The sequence below is a fragment of the Otolemur garnettii genome, unplaced genomic scaffold, assembly GCF_000181295.1.
Source record: "Otolemur garnettii isolate 467f Iridium unplaced genomic scaffold, OtoGar3 scaffold00015, whole genome shotgun sequence".
Lineage (NCBI taxonomy): Eukaryota > Metazoa > Chordata > Mammalia > Primates > Galagidae > Otolemur > Otolemur garnettii.
Genome location: NW_003852410.1, coordinates 4,057,400 through 4,076,840, shown reverse-complemented (window position 1 = coordinate 4,076,840; position 19,441 = coordinate 4,057,400). Strand labels below are relative to the sequence as shown.

The 19,441-nt window shown below is 38.8% G+C and overlaps 1 protein-coding gene across 3 annotated transcripts in view; it reads left to right on the top strand.

Moving 5' to 3' along the window:
* The window catches only part of GRM7 (glutamate metabotropic receptor 7), an 899,252-nt gene that overhangs the window by 255,635 nt on the left and 624,176 nt on the right, over positions 1-19,441 (top strand). The window lies entirely within an intron of this gene.

The following is a 19,441-nucleotide window of genomic DNA, read 5'->3' as shown; positions in this document are numbered from 1 at the left end:
GCAATAAATATATATTATATTATATTATATTATATAAATATATATTTTTTAAAGGTTGACTTAATGACACCCACCTCGTGGACTGTGGAGCTGCTCAAGACCAGCTCTTACCCATCCCTCATGACTGGCAGATGATGGTCGTTATCCCTCTATCCATTCCTTTTCCTTAGGTGTAGATCTCAGTTTTATTTGAGGTGACAGCATGTACCTGGCTAAAATATTTCATTTTTCCAAGTCTTTTCTTGCAACTAGGTGTGACTCATGAGACTATTTCGGACAATGATCTATAGGTGGAAGTGCTATGTGCCAAGCTTGGAAGGTGACTTAGGAGGACTTCACCCAATGGGAGAATGAACTCCTTTGTCTTTTTTCTACATCCCTCTTCTTACTGCCTGGAATGAGGTCACAATTGCCAGAGCTTCTGCAGAATCTGCAACTATCAGTGCCCCTAAGGTTCGAATTGCCACGCTAGGACAGGTGCCTGATGAATGGGACCGCCATACCAGAACTGGACTGATCACTCATCTATTTAGTTTATGTGGCAAAGCCATAAACATATTTCCAAATTATCTGTTATGTTTTATACTCTATTTTTGTAATCAAATTCTTAATTGATACTGCTTAATAGGTAAAACAAATTCTTTTTTTTTTTTAATTTTGAAATCTAACAGAAAAACTAAACATCTTGACAAAGCAGGGTGGATTTTCACAAACATCGCTGTAGGACCTACTCAAATGATGTGATTCTAGCTGTTGCTCATTAAATCTAAGGCAATGGGGCTTGGATCAATTTCTTTCCATCTCTAAACCTTGTTACCTTCTGTGAAAGTGGAGATCCAACCCTATCAGCACTGACAACCCTATGTGACCCTTTGGATGCCTTGTTCTAACTAAAATGTCCCTCTTCACCTCCAGCCTAAAGGCCAAGATCAGGAAGAGTACAGAAGCTGAACCCCAGCCAAGACTTACCTTTAATTAGAATCCACGTCTTGAGGAGAGGATTAGCAGCTCTATGTTAAAATCTTCCCTGAAGCAAAACTTGTTAAAATACAGCCAGTGGTGCCACCATTGATGACTTTCTCTCTCGCCCAGATCTCTACAGGAAGCAGTCAATGTAAAATGCAATTACATGTAAAAAAGATGCAATCATGGTAATTGGAAGATGATACGGTGGCAGGTGATGTGATAGCAAAAGTCAAAGTCACTGGTGTAGGGAAAGAATATTGAAAATGTTAAATCATAGGACAATCAATATTTCCGGCAATACACAGTGAAGTGAACATATCAGGCTACTTCAAGCTGAAAAATATCTTGGAAATTTTACAGATTAGACACACACACACACACACACACACACACACACAGAGGATCTGTTAACCCTGGATGAACTTCACTAGCATTGCAGATCTAAGTAGCTTGGCTAAGACTTTTCCTTAGGATAACATTTGTTTTCCTTTTTTTTGTGACATAGAGTCTCATTCAGTTGCCCTGTATAGAGTGCAGAGGTGTCATAGCTTGCAGCAACCTGCAACTCTTGAGCTCAAGTGATCCTCCTGCCTCAGCCTCCCAAGTAGCAGGTGCCTGCCATGATGCCCAGCTAGTTTTTCTATTTTTAGTAGAGATAGGGTCTTTCTCTTGCTCCAACTCCTGAGCTCAAGGGAGCCACTTGCTTTTGCCACCCAGAGTACTAGGTTTAAAGGCATGAGCCACTATGCTCGTCCCCTTTTTTATTCTTATATGTATATCTGGGAGCTTAGAAAAGATACTGAGAGAAGATAGAAAGATGATGTTCAGCTTTGCTGTTTCCACCAGTTCCTGTCCTCTATAAGCAGAAGAGATCCTTAGGAGCAAATTCCTTATTCCTTCTAACCACAGGAGTCACCTGCTTCAAACACCAAATGAAACCATAAAAGCCTTTTGTCACAGAGATGCCCTTGAAGAATCAGTGACACCCTGGCTAATTGAATCCTTGTGGAGAGACGCTGGTATCCGTGAAGGGCCTCTTCGTTAGTTATTTCACTGGAGGGGTGTATGACTTACTTGCTTTTGAGATTACTGTTTGTGCATCTCCTATCTGTTCTTCCAAGACTGCATTAATGTACATTAGAGAGATTTTTGTGTACTTCATTAGTTCAGAGGAGTAATTATTATAATAGGAGAAACACTGTAAGTTTAGATAGATAGTAATTTTATTTATTCCATCATCTTGCCACATCCTTTCCTCTGTCTGTGGAAGACAGAAGTGGAAGTGTGGCTTCTACCCTCCAGCCAGGCAAGTTTCTCTCATTTCTTCAAAGGAGCTCCATTTCAGAACCTTATTTCCTCATTACTCTGTGCATTTGTATTTTTTTTTTAATTTCAGGTTAATGTGAGGGTGTGTGTCTTTGTTAGATAAAATCCCTCTTATAGTTGCGTCCTGCACCCCAAATTTGTGCCATATACCCCCACACTGTACCCATTAAGTGGGAGCACAGCAATCCCCACCTATCTTCTCCACTGCCCGCTTTCTTATTCCTCCTGCCCTCAACTGGAATTGAATTGGGTTTTTCATCTATATGGGCCTATATGAGATAGGCTATTGGCTTCATACTAGCATTGAGTACACTGGATACTTGCTTTTTCATTCTTGTGATACTTTACTAAGAAGAATATGTTTCAATTCCATTTAGGTTAATACTAAACATGTGAACTCTTCATCTTTTTAATGGCTGAATAGTATACTATGGTATACATTTATCACAGCTTGTAAATCTATTCATGAGTTGCTGGACATTGAGGTTGTTTCCCCTTTTTGGCATTGTAAATTGAGCTGTGATAAACAATCTAGTGCACATGTTCTTATGATAAAATGATTTTTTTTTTCTTCCAGGTAGATGCATAGTGATGAGATTGTGGGATCAAATGGGAGGTCTAATTTGAGTTCTTTGAGGATTTTCTATACTTCTTTCCAAAAGGGCTATATTAGTTTGGAATTATTTTTTACCATTTATTTTCACTGGGGAAGGCTTTCCTCTGCTCTTTGGCTAGAGGACATCTGCCTCCTCCCTCTCAATTAGCCTAAACACCACCTCTTGCTCATATCTTTTTTAAACTTCTGGGTTTAAATCACTGTTTTCTTCTCAGTGACCTTTTAGTGTTTTATTTGGACTGGCACCCCCACTAAAGAGGGAATAATAATCATATGAGATTAGAATGCATATTCTCAGGGAAAAGACATTATGGGTTAAATATGCTTTGTACAAGCCCCATGTTACCTCTCCATTTGGTGAGTAACAAAGCATGAATGAGCTTATGGAATCATTGGGAATACTATGCAGCCCTAAAGAAAGATGGAGACTTTACCTCCTTCATGTTTACATGGATGGAACTGGAAAATATTCTTCCTAGCAAAATATCCCAAGAATAGAAGAAAAAGTATCCAATGTACTCATCTCTACTATGAAACTGATTTATAGCTTTCATAGGAAATCTATAACCCAATTTTAGCCCAGGAATATGGGGAGAGGAGAGAGGAAGGGGAGGGTGCATGGAGGGAGGGTAATTGGTGGGATCACGCCTATGGTTCATCCTATAAGGGTACATGTGAAGCTCTCTAAATGTAGAATATAACTGTCTTAACACAGTAACTAAGAAAAAGACATGGAGGCTATGTGAACCAGTTGGATGAAAGTATTTCAAATTGTATACAGAAACAGTACACTATACCCCATGACAGTATTAATGTACACTGCTATGATTTAATAAAAAAAAAAGAAAGAAAAAGAAACAGAAATAATTCCTAGGAGCCTCCAAGCTTGTGTAGAGCTGGTCTATTTTGTTAATCACTTTATCTGCTGTATCTCATATTAACAGATTAAAAAAAAGAAAATAAAGTCCTATATTACTGATATGGCATTATTTTATCTGAGTTCAATGATAAGGAATTATTATTTACCATGCAGGAACCATATATACATTTTATTTTGGTAGTGACAAATAGATACCAATGACTCATTTGCTTGGACTATGAGGCACATAGAAGCTAAAATATGGAAGGAAGAAAAAAGAAAGTAAAAGTACAGCTTTCCTCCTTTTTATAAGGAAAAAAATAAATATAAATACTTTGTCAAGTAAGCCTCTTTCAGGGAATCAAAGGATCAGCACAGATTTAGTTTCACCTTCAGAAACGTCTACATCTGTAGTGTTAGACGGTGGGAGTGAATGTGCCCAGGGCTCTGCCTGACTGAAAGCGGCATCTGAATCATTAAGTGATGATTGTACCTCATTCAGCAGCATTTCTGTTCAATGAACTTTATTGTACACTCATGGTTTTGAAAACTGGAATTCACACACAGCATGCCATGGAGTCTACTGGAACACTCCATTAATTATAATGTAATTCTTTATGTTCAACCATTCTGAATAATCGAAATTTTATTTTATTTTATTTTTTAACTAGAACATACTTACACATGTAGCAATGGTTCTCAGAAAACCATTTGGATTTAATTTCCCTCCCTCCTGAAAAACAGTCTTTCTTCACTTTAAGAAGTTCCTGCCTGTGTCCTCGGAAAGGACTAAGTATTCCTGCAGTGTTGCCATTATGTGTGCTACAGAGAGACCAGAGGATGGGAGACGGCTAGGAAACAGTGGGAGCTGTGATAATTGGGAAAGTTTGGCAAGTAGAAAGCCAAATGTGGAAAGTGTGGAGCGTCTACGAGATGTTAAAAACAGCCCCTTCTTTCAGTTTTCATTCTGTGACCATGGCCTGATGATGGAGATTGTCCTTGTCTGCACATAGATTTGGAACCCAGGGGTCCGCTGTTGTGGCTCACTGACCGGCCCCCAACCCGGCCAACACTACCACCACCACCACAGTGAGATTTTGCATTGTCTGGAAAACTATTTGATTTTGACAGCTGGGGAATATGCTGCTGGCATCTAGAGGGCAGAGGCCAGGGTCCTGCGCACATCCCATACTGCCCAAGGCAGCCCCTTTACCCAGCCCCAACCCCCAACAAAGCCTTATCTGGCCCAACATCAGTAGTACCAAGTTTGAGAAACCCTATTCTACAGAGATTTGACATTTCCATTGCTGGCGAAATACTTCAATAGTTAACCTTTAGCGTTTGGTAAGCCAAACTTCTATGCATGAGACTCTTGGCCCTTGGGGCCTGAAAGAGACCTAGGATATATTCAGTAAGTATGAGAAATGTTAAAAGAACCCTTTACTTGGTTTAGTTTCTTGATATATGGTTGTTGGTACAAATTACTCTTAGTTTATTTGCCATAGATGGTGCATAGACAATTAAGATTAGGAAGGACCTGAGAACCAGGGGTCCTGAGAACCTTGTTTTTCTCTGTGTCTCTATTAAGGTGTATGTCGGTGATATCTGTGTTGGTAGGGAAAGGCTTCCATTGTACTGTCATTGAATATTGAGGGGGTACAAGAGGAAGTATTTCTCTAGCTTACAGAAAGCCTGAGAGCCTATTCACCTACTCCCCTCCACACACACACACTCTATTCACATACTACAACCCCTCATGCATTCATAACTAGGATTCCTATGGAGGCAAATAGTGCCAGAGAAAACAGCACTGTGTGTTAGTACGCCATGCACAAATTTCCATGGTGTAGATGTTCCATCTGAACCCTTTGATATATCCTGGCTCAGGTGATTAACCTCATTTTACAGATAGAGAAACGGTCCTGGGGAATTTGCCTAACTTTGTAGGAGCCACGAGTATTGTTGCTATTTGGGTTGTTGTTAACCTCTTAAACATCTCAACTTCTACTTTATCATCTATATTCCTTAAAAATGGGATGAGACAAGTTCTAAGTGATGTTTTATCTCCAACATCAGGCCTAATATTCCCCAACTGTGAGGTGTGTAAAATTATTATGCTTCCCTACCTTCCTCTGACAAAACTATCACCATCGCTATCGTCATCATCAGAAAACATATCCTTGTATGAATGATTCTGTCTCAGATATTTCAGTAAAAAATAAGATGTTTCTTTCATCAACACATTCTGATATAGCCTCTCACTCATTCACATTGGTCTGGATCAAGTCATGCTACTCCTCTTGAGTCAATTCTTTGGCTAAAGACATCCTGTGCTCTGATTGGCCACGTTGCATCCCATGTGCCAGATGAGGAAAGGCGAATGTATACTGAATGGGTAAAGGCAGTGTTTGCAATAGGATTACTGTTTATTATAGGCAAAAATTCATGACATTATGTATGTGAAGTAACTGCGTACACAAGGCCTAGTATATATAAACATTTAGCAGAGCAATAATAATAAAAAAGTAATGCCTAGCGTTATTTTAAGCATGTATGATAACAAATAGGAGTTAGAATCCACACACAAAACTATTTGGATCTCAAGAAAATGGTTACATACCAGTCATAGAATGTAAACATGTTTGTAGCCATTAATATATAGGTAAAGAAATGAAAGATGAAAGAAAAGGGAGTTGCAATAATTGATAATCATCTCTGTCATGAGCAATTTAAAGCTATATAAAATCCAGATTTTAAACTAATTCAAAATTATTAGTCATCCCTCAGTACTTGGGAATGAATTAATCAAAACTAAATTACCAAGAATTAACTGGCTGCCCCACCATTCTAATATGAGCAGAGATGACATCTGGAGAGAGGATAAGTATGAATTGAAAGGGGTGAAGTTTCAAAGAATGAGCCTGAAATGGGTATTCAACCATTTTCCCTTTTTTGGGGATTCGTATCAATAAAGCTTAATAAGAACTCAGAGTGAAATTACTGCCAACTGTGAACTTAATAATGCCCCACCGGGAGTTCATTAATATCTCAACAGGTACCCTGAAGCATTATCTTAATTGAACATGATACTTCCAAAAATTCGCTTTTACAAGTTTTGTGAAACTTTCCTCTGGAACAAGCATTAGTAAATTTTGTATGGCTTTCCCTAGCTCTGCAAATTCCCTGGGAACAAAAAAATTGTATTCATCTTTTCAAAATTAAGATGTTCCCCAGGTGCCTGACCTTGACCTTATAGAATGATGGATATAATATAGACAGAAAGAACGTAACATAAAGACAGAGAATGTATCACAGAGGAAGAAGGCCAACATACATGAAACCAATTTCGGATTTTTATTTTTTTCTGAATAAATTAAAGTTTCTTTATGTAAATAACCAAAAATTTATTTTGATGAGAACTGAGCTTGTGTTAAAGCAGTGGTGGCAATTTTGATTTTTCAAACATTTGTTTTAATGTAATTCATTCTGAGCACAGGTGAACTTGGGCCTTCCATTATGTTAACAGCTTTTGACTGGAAGACCATGGCTACTAGGGGATGTTTTGCAGCCTAGAGACCCCTTTTGTATGGGAGTTTGACTCTGTAGTGATTATGGAATAACATTAAATTTACAAGGGCTCAATCTTGTCAATACTTAGAAAATGAAAGTGTCACACACTTTTAGTATTTGATCTTGTTTGTATTAGAAAGGACATAGAATTATTTACTCCAGATGTTTGATATATTCCTTTCTATTTTCCTTTTTTTTTTTTTTTTGAGAGAGAGAAAGAGACAGTCTCCCTCTGTTGCTGAGGCTAAAGTGCTGTGGTGTCATAGCTCACAGCAGCCTCAAACTCCTGGGTTCGAGCCATCCTCATGCCTCAGCCTCCCAAGTAGCAAGACCAGTGGTTCTCAACCTTCCTAATGCTGCAACCTTTTAGTACAGTCCCTGTGGGTTGCAACAGGAGCTGAGAAACACTGAGCTAGACAACAGGCACACACCACTAGGCCTGCTTCCTTTCTCTAATTTTAGTAGAGATGGGGTTTTGCTCTTGCTCAGGCTGATACCCAACTCCTCTCAGAGTGCTAGGATTGCAGGTGTGAGCCACAGCATCTGGCCTGATAGATTCCTTTTATTCATTCTTTCTTTCCCCTATTTTCAGTGATCATAGCAATGTTAATATAAAGTAAAGGCCTCTGACAGCCTGATTCCTGAGGAGGCAGAAACTGAGGAGAAGTTGGGGAAAACCAGCTTGTTTGAAAGGACAAAGCCTCGAGTGTCTCTCAGGCTTCAGCTGAACCCTGGGGCACAGTAGTATCGGTCCTCTCCAGTTGTCAGGACTAGAACCTACAGGAAAAACCAGGGAGCAGCTTTCTAGATGACTTCCTTGGTCTTTTCACCTTTGAACTTCTATTCAAATGACAGTTTTCTTCATCCTACATTCTGATGATGGACAGAAATCCCAGAAAAAGTGTGCCAAAGAGAGAGAGAAAGATTTTGCCCAAGTCCCTGAAGCTGCCTGTGTGAGGCGTCCTCAGGGCAGGAACAGCACCAGGGTGGCAGATGTCTCTGGATGTGCCTATCTTGGGGCGAGAAGCATACTGAAGGGCTCTGATCTCTTTGGATCCTTCTATTTATTTGTTTACTGGGCTCCCCATTCTTCAATGAATAGGGATCCTATTTTAGTCACAGTAGGGTGGTGTCTAATGGTTGAAAATGATGAGCGAAATCCTTGCCCTCTGTGAGGGTAAGTAGCTCAAGGAAGGGAGAGAACAATAAACAGATAATTATACCAGTAATTGTTTAATTAGAACTGTGACACTTGTTACCAGAGAAAACTACCACTTTGCAGAAGAATTCAATAGGTTTACCCATCAACTCACTGCGCTTTCCCGCGAACATTGGCCAAGCTCGGAGAGGGCCCTGAGCGCCTCCCAGTGGCCAGTGTGTGCCACTCGCTGGATGTCACCTGGCTTCTGATTATTCTTTCAGTCCTCTGAAACAACTGTCACCCCAATCACTTGTATCAATGTGATATTAATATTTATGCCTCCACAGTGCTTATAAGGTATATAGGATGTGTGTAACTTGCATGTCCACTGTGATTATTCTTGAACTTGGTTTCCCCTAGCTTTTTTTCTTGCTTAGGTTTACAGAAATTCTTAGAATCACAAATTTGTATAAACTTGTTATAGGTCAAATTAGGAGCAAAGGGAATTGAGATTTTTTTTCTTTTTCTATCTTAAAAGTAAGATAGATTTTAGGAACTGATGCGCCTGACGACTTGAAAGATGACAGTTTTTATTGCTGTTTTTATTCCCTGTTTGTTTTCTCAATATTTTAAAATGCTCCGAAAGGTTGATTTCCATATAAATTTTGAATCATTCTGAGGCATGAGAGCTGCTCTGCCTTAGAACTTGATTACTTAAAGCCGGTTTTGTCTCTCCTCATCAATGTCACCTGACTTGTGTCTTGGGAGAAATAATTGTAGAAACTGAGGTGATTTTCTTTGAGAAAAAGACTTTGAGATACCTTTTCCAAATATCTGAAGACCCCCATGCAGAGGGGAAATTGGTTCTGCCTGTAACTGTGAAAGGCAGAGAAAGCATAGAGGATGGCAGAGGTGCAGGAGCTGGGTGCCCAGTGGTGGGGGTCGTGGCCACACAGGAAGAGTCAACATCAAGCCTGCTTTACTTGAACCACATTACGTGGAAGTGTGAGTGACCTGTAGGCTTCTGGAGGAACAAAGGTGTACCATCTGATCTAAGTCACATCATTGTCAATTCATCCAAACTGAGAAATAACAAACTCCACAACTTGAGGACAACACAGTAAAGATTAAGCTTTTTCAAAAAGGGTAACGTAAATATTTTATACATGAATAGTGAGTTTGCAAGACGTCCAAGACGATAAGATTAAATATATTTAGTGCTTTAGTTTATACAATCCTTATGTTTGTACAGATATAATTTTATATAAAAATGCATAAAAGTGGGCGGTGACTGTGGCTCAGTGAGTAGGCACTGGCCCCATATACCGAGGGTGGCGTGTTCAAACCCAGCCATGGCCAAATTGCAACAAAAAAATAGCCAGGTGTTGTGGCAGGTGCCTATAGTCCGAGCTACTTGGGAGGCTGAGGCAAAAGAACTGCCTAAGCCCAGGAGTTAAAGGTTGCTATGAGCTGTGATGCCACAGCACTCTACCAAGAGTGATAGCGTGCTATCTCTTAAAAAAAAAAAAAAAGATGCACAAAAGTGATAATGTCATGTAAGCAGATATTTTCTTATTTTTTTGTTCTTAAAACCCTTGCTATTCATTTAAAAAGAAAACAAAATTGAGGTCCTAGTCTATCTAGAAAATAGATCCTAGCTAGATGGAAATATTTAATCTAAATTCAAAAAACAATTACGCAAATGTATAGTCATGAAATCTAGGTAGCCACATCCATCCGGATGCTATAGTCAACAAGATGGAAATGTTTCTTATCTTTGAAAATCTAGAAGCTGTCAAGGAAAGTAGAGACAGAATAGATGATAAGAAAATGTTTTTGTGTTTAAAGATATGGATAATATTAATAGCTACATGCTCCTTTTTCAGATTAAAATAACTATATAGTAATTTATAGGTATATTGATAGACACAGAAAGATGTTTTGTGCTTTATTTAAGCAAAGAAGAGTGAGAAACTGAAAATTTCAAGGAAAGCGCAGGTGAGGGGCTATCAACATAGAGTAAGTGCTCATTGCCCTGGTGCCACATGTAAGAAAAACTGTGAGGCTTGTTTGCAGATGACTAAAGATTGAAAAGTTCTGGCTTGAAGTTCAGTTTTTCCTTTTCACAATTTCTTTAAATGTAGCAATAAAGAAAATTAAGTCAGATAATGTACTCTGCTATTGGTAAACTGCAAATACATGGTCTCCATATATTTATATGACAAACACACATTTATGAAAATGGGAGGTTGCCCACATAGGAGAAAAACACGCTTCAATTCAAGTTGGAGGGGAGGGGGAATGAGGGAGGAGGAGAAGGAGGGGTTGGGGTGCTGAATGGGCTCAATGTTGGTCATTAATATTGGTCATTAATTGTCCTCATATCAAAATAGAGTGTGTAGGATTCAGGCTTCTCCATTCTCATGCTGCTCTCATGAAATGAGAAGAACTCTCTTCAATTCAAGTTGGAGGGGAGGGGAAATGAGGGAGGAGGAGAAGGAGGGGTTGGGGTGCTCGTACTAAATGGGCACAATGTAGGGGTGTACGGCACACCTTTTGGGTGAGGGACATAAGCATAAGAGGGACTCTACCTAACACATTCAGATATTGTGACCTGGTGGTTGGTACCCTCACATTAGTAAATGCGAAATTATATATTATGTGGGAAAACATTTCAAGTAAAACAAACTATGAAAATGTAGAGCAATGGAGACGTTTATTATGCTCATTAACAAAAATCAGAGAAAGTGAGAAAAAGAATACTTTCCTGAGGTCCTTTTGTGGTCCTTACACTCAGAATTGTCTTTTTCTTTTGACCCCAAAAGACACTAAAGGTGCTCATTGACAACTTCAGACACACAGAAGAGAATTAAATAGTATTGTTGAGTTGGACAAAAATGGCACCCTTACCGCATAGTTCTAGAAGGTTTTTAAAAATACTACTACTATTTTTTTAGCACCTTAAATGATAGGGTTAAGTACTACAGATTTTCAGCTTTTAAAGCCACTGTAGTAAGAAGGAAAAGACACCACAGAGACTTGAGGGTGTTGGCCCGGTGCTGGTGTTTGCCCGTCACTGGGTTGAACCCATCAAGAGCACTGAAGAGAAACGTCAGAAAAATCACCACCTCTCCCACAACAGAGGTAGTACACACACAACTCTCACAAGGTGCAAATTAATCTGAAGAATCAATATAAAAATGACAAATTTGGTCTGAATTAGTGCTTAAGTGATTTAGTGATATAGAAACAAAACAGTCTATAGTATTCTACGAAGTACCGATAGAAAAAAATTCCCTAGAGGGAAATTTGATTTCTGTCGAAGAGGCCCCGGATGCCAAGAAATAGATGGAGACTTGACAGCCTTTGTATTAACCCGGATGGAAGTGGAACACATTGTTCTTGGTAAAGCATCACGAGAATGGAGCAGCCTGAATCCTATATACTCTATTTTGATATGAGGACAGTGAATGACCAAGTACATAGTGGGGGGTGGGGAAAGGGGTGTGCAGAGAGAGAGAGAGAAGGGGGGGTGGGGGAAAGAAAGAGCAGAGAGAGAGGAGGAGGGAGGGAGTTGGGTCTCAGAGTGTGACTTACCTTTTGGGCGCAAGACACAATTGTAAGAGGAACTTTACCTAACAAATGTGATCAGTGTAACTTGGTTTCTTATACGTTCAATGAATCACCAACAATTAAAAAAAAGAAAGAAATACAAGGCAGATATGAGAATATGAATTTACACATACGCATTTACCCTAAAGGGATAGCGTATCTTACAGTAAAGTATCTTAAAGGAAATAAATATGTTTTCTTCCCAAATTGGGATTCTAGAACTATGTGTACTTTAGAGTGATTTGGTAGCATAACTGAAGTTAGAAAGATATTTTCCTAGGTGATATATCCACAGAGATTTATTAAAAGAAATTTTTCCTGGCAGGAGTTTTTGGATATCAATACAAAAACTCAGGCTATGAAAGCAAAAATAAATGAATGAGGCTATATTTGACTTAAAAGCTCAACACAGCAAAGGAAACAATTAACAAAGTAGAGAAGTTGCCAACTATGTAGGAGAAAATAGCTGCAAGCCAATATCTGGTAGGGGGTTACTACCTAAAATATATTTTAAAACCTTACACAACTTGGCTCGGCGCCTGTGGCTCAAGTGGCTGAGGCGCCAGCCACATACACCTAAGGTGGTGGATTTGAATCCAGCTCAGGCCTGCTAAACAACGATTGCTGCAACCAAAAAATAGCTGGGCGTTGTGGCGGGCGCCTGTGGTCCCAGCTATTTGGGAGATGGGGCAGGAGACTCACTTGAGCCCAGGAATTGGAGGTTGCTGTGAGCTGTGATGCCATGGTACTCTACTTGGGGGGGACAGCTTGAGGCTCTGTCTCAAAAAAAAAAAAAATTCTTATACAACTCAACAGTAGTAAAACAAATAATTTAAGTAATAATCAGTGAAAGACTTGAATAATCATTTCTTCAAAAAAATATACAAATGACTGACAGATATATGAAAAAGTACTAAATATCTGTAGTCATCAGGGAAATGCAGGTGGAAACTACAGTGAGATGTGACCTGGGACCTGTCAGAATGGCTATCACCAAAAAGACGGGAGATAACAGGTGTCTGTGAGGATGGGGACAGAAAGTCCTTCTGAAGTAGATGAGAGACAATTTTGGAATATCTCTTTCTTACAAGAGAAAATGAGAGGTTGTAAAACTACAGCTATGCAGTATTCCAGGAGGAGCAGAGTTGTTGCCTCCAAATACATTGAGAGACATGCATAACTTGTACCAGACATTGCAGGTGGAAGAACGTAATATAAAGGAAGGGAACGAAACTGCCACCCGGGATGCTTTCTAACCCACATCTCGTTCTCTTGAAGGAGTCCCCGCACACAGCTTAGCAGCAAAGGCTTTAGAGACGTGTTACATGGATTCCAGATCTGCCGCTCACATGTAACTTTAGGAGTAGTTATTCACCTCTCTGCACCATAGCTGATTTGTAAAGCCAGAAAACCAGAAATGTGTAGTTGTGAAAACTAAAATTAGATCACATAAGGTATAGGCAGAGAAAAAGGATGCCAGTCTCCCCAAAAGGGGAATGAGGAGGAAAAAACGGGATTATAGGAGAGGCATTGCCTTAGGGCAGTGATGCCATTACTTGAGTCATCTGAGGCCAGATATGTCCTTATCTAAGTGACTATCAAGTCTGCTGTTCGGTCAGGAGCAGAAAATACAAGTCAAATATAAAAAGATTTTTTTTAAAGATAAAGAAAAAATATAATACTAGCTTTGCTATATCCATTAAAATCTTACTGGGACATGTCAGTAGCTATACTTCATATTTGTAAGAAAAATTTCAATAAATGATTGTAAGTGGCAAAATTTTTGAAAATGATGTAGTATATTATGGCTCTTGGAATGATGTCTCACATATGGAAAGCAGCTAAATGATAACTTATAGCATAATTATTTTGTTAATTGGTCATAGTATAGCTTAATCTAGATTGTCTTGAGGAAGCCACATTCTACCTACTGAATAAAAATAAGGACAGCCTCTTTGGACAGCAAGTATAAAGAAAGTTGCTTCAAGAAGCATGGCAATGGACAGTGACACAAAGATTGGGTAAGGGTCCCCAGAAGATTGTTGGAAAGAGTTATAAAGTTACAGGGCAGCACCTGTGGCTCAAAGGATTAAGGTGCTGACCCCATATGCCAGAGGTGGTGGGTTCAAACCCAGCCCCAGCCAAAAACAAAGAAAACAAAGCATCACACAAGAGTTATAAAATTACAGAGAGATGGGGACTTCAAAGATTGGGTAAGGGTCCCCAGAAGACTGTTGGAAAGAGTTATAAAATTATAGAAAGATGGAGGCTTCATTCCAGATCATCTGAAAGTTCCCTTTCAATTCTAAAAGTCTCTTTCTAAATCTAGATTTTTGCTAAAACTGTATGTTGACAAAATAAGATTTTAAATAAAAAGCTTAATTTTCCATTTGACTATACACTTTTTTTCAAGATAAGAAATTAGAATAAACGTTAGCTGGTTTTAAAATACTGTTGAAAATTAGAAAAAGGAAAGCGATTTTCCTTCACTCTTGTTTTGTTTTTCTGGAAATTCTAGCTGATGTAATTAGAAAAGAAAATGACAGAAATTATTACAATATAACTTACTTACCTAATATCCCAAGAAAATAAACCGAAAGCTATTAGAACTAATAAAAATTTTAACAGGGGTAGAATTCACTAAGAAAATATACAAAAATTAATAGATTTCTATATACTAGTAATAAATGGATAACAGCATTAAAATTTTATCTCATACATAATGCAATGAAAAACACAATTATTTAGAAATAAAGTTAACAAGCAATGTGCAAGTTTTGCATGGAGTCAATTATCAGATTTTACTAAGAAGAAAATATGAACGACTGAATGGATGAAATTAGATATTTTCCTTTGGGGGCAGATAAAATGTTGCAAATGTATAAATTCTATCCAAATTAATTTAGAGCTACAATGTAAGTCTCATAAAATCTTAATGGGACTTTATTATAAACTTAAAAATATTCACAGGTTTACATGAAAAATTAAAAACATGTCATTACCCATGGTCACTTTTAAAAGAAGAGTTACAAAGAGGAAATACTTTGTAACTAACATACCCTTAAAATACTCTACACTTATTACAGCTGAAATAGTAAAACATTGGCCCAAGTCTCGAAAGACAGAAACATGGAATAGTAGAAAATGCACCCCCAGATTGAAGATGTGGCAAGAGCTGGTGTTTTCTGTCAGTAAAGAATGAATAGTTATTTAATAAATGGTGCTGGGACAAGTAGCTATCCATTTGGGAGGAAAACATATAGATTGGTGTTCTTCCTTGAATAAAGACCCAAAATAATCTCCAGTTGACAACGATTTACACGTACACCTCAAAATATTTCTGTCACTTTAAGGGGGAGGGACTTAAACATTGTTCTAAGAAAATCCTCAGTGAATGCATACAAAGAATTGAGTTGGTGCTGAGAATTTCATTTTTACTTCTAATGATAGTGAAAATTTTAAATGAAGAAGGTTTGGTTTAGGTTAGGTTAAGTGTTCATACAATAGAATAAAAGTAAGTTGCCCAAGGGATGGTAACAAACTGGTCAACATATGGAGATGGTCGATAGAAGGACCTAGGCCTACTGTACTGACTGACACGTACACAAGGTGCATGTCCAGTCTGTGAAAATTAGATCCACTTATGAAGACGGTCAATGCAGGGAGGTGGTCAGCTATGGAGGTTCTACCATATTACTGTGTTATGAACCAGGAAGAAAGAGAGAGAGGAAGAAAAGAAAGGAGGAGGTGTAAGGAAAAAAGATACTAAGATTCATATTTTAATAATTAATAATATATGTGTGCATACCTAAATACACACAAGGACAATAAAGAGATAAAATGTCAACAAGCCTTGAGGCATTGAAATTAATTGATTTTCCTGTTTTTGTTTCTCTGCATTTTTCATAAATAATGTGTTTAATTGTCTAAGAAAAAGCATAAACTTATTCCATAAAGAGCATGTTACAGATGTTTCTATGCCTATTTGATAGTCATGATTAACGAAACCATTCTTGTGTGATAGACAACTCTTAATGAAGAGAAAAGGACAATAAAATGACAATTTTGTTCTATAACAAAGATTAAAAGTGTTCTAGTTGTCTGAATTGGAGGAAGAAGGCTGAAGAAGAAATGGAATATCTATTTTTACATAGCAGAAGTGTTATGACACAAAATTGTCTTTATCAAAAGATCAATTCTCTGTTTCCATAGAAGACCAGCAAGAGAGGAGGGTTTCAGGAGTAGCAAGAGAGAGTTTAGCTTGATAGCTAAAGGAGTATGGAAATTAATCACTACAGATGACTAATAATCATTTGGAAAGTTGTAACACACATCTCAAAATAGTTACTATATAGGCATAAACATTCCTTTGAAAACAAGTAACCGAATCTGATACATAAGAGCTAAAAAATAGGCCACATCATATTCGATAGGGTACATAAATTCTCCCAGTCCTTCATCTCTATTGCTAGAAGAGATATTCTTATAAAGCCATGTTTTTATCACAAAAAAATAAAAATCCATTTGGTCTTTCATTTCTTATTCTTGCATCATTATATGCATAGTGTAGAAGTAAGTATCATTGGGTAGAGGATGTGTGCATGAGGCTGAAGAAATATAGGGATCTTAAGCCAGGAGATATTTTTTATTTACACTGGCAGGGATAGATCACAGATAGCAATCATTTGTGAAGGGTGAGTGGTAATGAGGGAAGAAATCTGTTTCCCCAGGATTTTTGCCACTAAAACTGGGGACACAGTTTAGAAATGCATTTGCATTGGGGGCACTTCACAATTCGGAGATTTTTATGGCACCTGCATGAATGCAAATTTAAGTAGATAGAGGGCAGGGTGTATCTTTATTAACGCTCGTTCAGAGGCAGAAAGGGATTTTGGCAGGAAAGACATCTGTGCAACAGCATGAAGCTTTTATAATTCCACAAGTTGAAATTGATGGAAATGTATCGACATGCTTGGCTTCTTTCTTTTTATTTCTTAGGAGGGAAAGCCTCCCCTTCTCCCCCTTCTCTCTCTCTCTTTTTCTGCCCAAAGCCTGTATACAGTCGCTATTTTCTTTACCCAAACTTATAACCTCCAAACTACAAATGACACATAGGTAACTCTATCAAGATATTTACATAAGCTTTTCCAAGGCATTTAAATAAACTGAGCAGAAGTCGGAGAGTGACCAATGACACAACTTTCAGTTGCTCTGTAGTCAGTGCTGTGCACAGAAATTGGCCTGGATTTCAACAATCTACTGGCTTTTCTTGCTTTAGGCTTATTTTTAGAATATTTTAGCAACAATTCAGCAAAGTCATTTTTGTAAGCGAGAGTTTGGACACTTGCCTTGGACAGTTTGGGATGTGAATAGCACCCTCTATTTTAGAGCTTGGTGACCTGCGGTGAGGTCGTGCTCTGCTTCCAAGCTTCAATCTCCTGTTTTGTACAACAAGTTACTAATAGCATAATATGGTTTAATGTAGTATCGTATAGCACAGAGTATTTGCTGATGATTAGGTAAGGCAATGAATATAAAACTTTTAGAACGTGACTGGCAGATAATAAAGAGTTGACTATCTAGAGCAGTTATTACCTCTAGAGCAACAATGATAGGAATATGTAAATATATTTTCTTGCCTTTGGACAAGGAGAATATGTCACAGCAGACTTGGGAAGGCAAGTGTGGGGAATGGCTCACTGTAATAAGGAAAACAGACTATTTTCATTTGGATTATTATTACCCCTGGTATTAAACATTCACTCTGTTCCAGGCATCATGCTAAGAACGCACATTCCTTATCTCTGCTTCACAGAACAACTGCAAATACCAACCTTTGACCCCAGACCGTGTCAATACCAAATCCCCTTGTAGTTCTACTATGCTTGACTGCCCCTGTGGTTGAAGAGTTGCTCAAGGCAAAGACCCACTCACAGGCAGGCAGGCTTTCTAGCCAAGGCTTTGGGCTGTGGGTCAGGGACACAAAGCCTGCCCTCCTCTGGTCATACAGCAGAATTGCAACATGGGCAGACAACCTGACTCTGGGGGCCACACTGGGGCCAGTGACTTAACTCTAATGCTGACCTGGGGGAGAAATGATCCTTACAGAGGTGGTAGCCAGCCTCCAACAATGCCCTATGGGTACACTGTAGGCAAAATGCACAGGAAAGAGATAAACAGGCTAACGATAAGTAGGATTTTTAAGGCTCAAGGAGTCAACTTGAGTACAACTTTGGCACATTTGGGCCAAATTGGACAGTTGGGTTTTGTCTGAGCAAAGACCAAACGTGACTGTTAGTTACCAGAGAAACCAGTGTGATTAAACAGGGATATGTTCTGGGAGAGTCTGCAAGCAGAATTTTACTGAATTGATCATTCATAGATGTATGTAAATTGTCCCAATCATTGTGTATCGCTTTCTAAAATAAAGCAAAAGAGGTGTATGGTGGTGGTGGGTGGAGATCGCTCAGTGCTTTGCTGGGGTAACTAGAATAACAGTCCTGAAGTTGGGTCCTAACCTAGTCTGCTCTGTGACTACCCAGGGCTGAATGTTACACCCCAGGCAAACTTTTTTTTTTTTTTTGCAACTTTTCCATATACCTTTTGATTTAAATAAAATCAATGTGTCAGGCTACTCCAGTACCCTTATCTCACATGATTTTAAGAAATAAATACCATACTGGCTAAAGGGAGTAATTCCATTATTGTTTAGGGTCTTTCTGTGGGGGCCCTAGGATGACCACCATAGGTATAAGTGCTAGAGCTCCTTTGGACATCTGCTTAATGCCATGTAGGGTAGAGAGTCAGGAGGTCCCGAAAGGGAAAAGCTAGGAATCAGTGGCCCTTGTGGCCACTGCCAGCTCATAACCGGAATCCCAAATGGGACTTGGAACATTTCACAGGAGGCCCCAGTGTAAGAACCCCTGGAGTGAAGGCTTTGGGGAAGGAGAACCCACTTGTCTGGAGCTAAGGGTGTTACAGAGAAGCTCCTTTATAACATTCTTGTGAAGAGTAATTAGATAATGATGCAACTTTCTTAGCTATTTCCTTGCAGGCCACCAGCAGTCTAGCCATGTAGGATGGTTGGTGACATTCCCCAATACTTGCAAGCTGTGCCACTTCAACCAATCTTCTATATAGCTCAGTTAGGCTGTTGTGTTTTTATTTCTGGGTTTATGAGAAGTAAAGCATAATATGCAATGTTTGTTAGAGGCTTATGAATCCTTTTCTTCCAAACAAGCATGACCCAGACCTTGTAATTCTAACGGTGACCTCCTCATTTCCTCTCCCTAAGCCGAGAAAATAAAAGGCAAGCCACAAAGACAATATGCTTGTGCTAAGAAGCAGATGG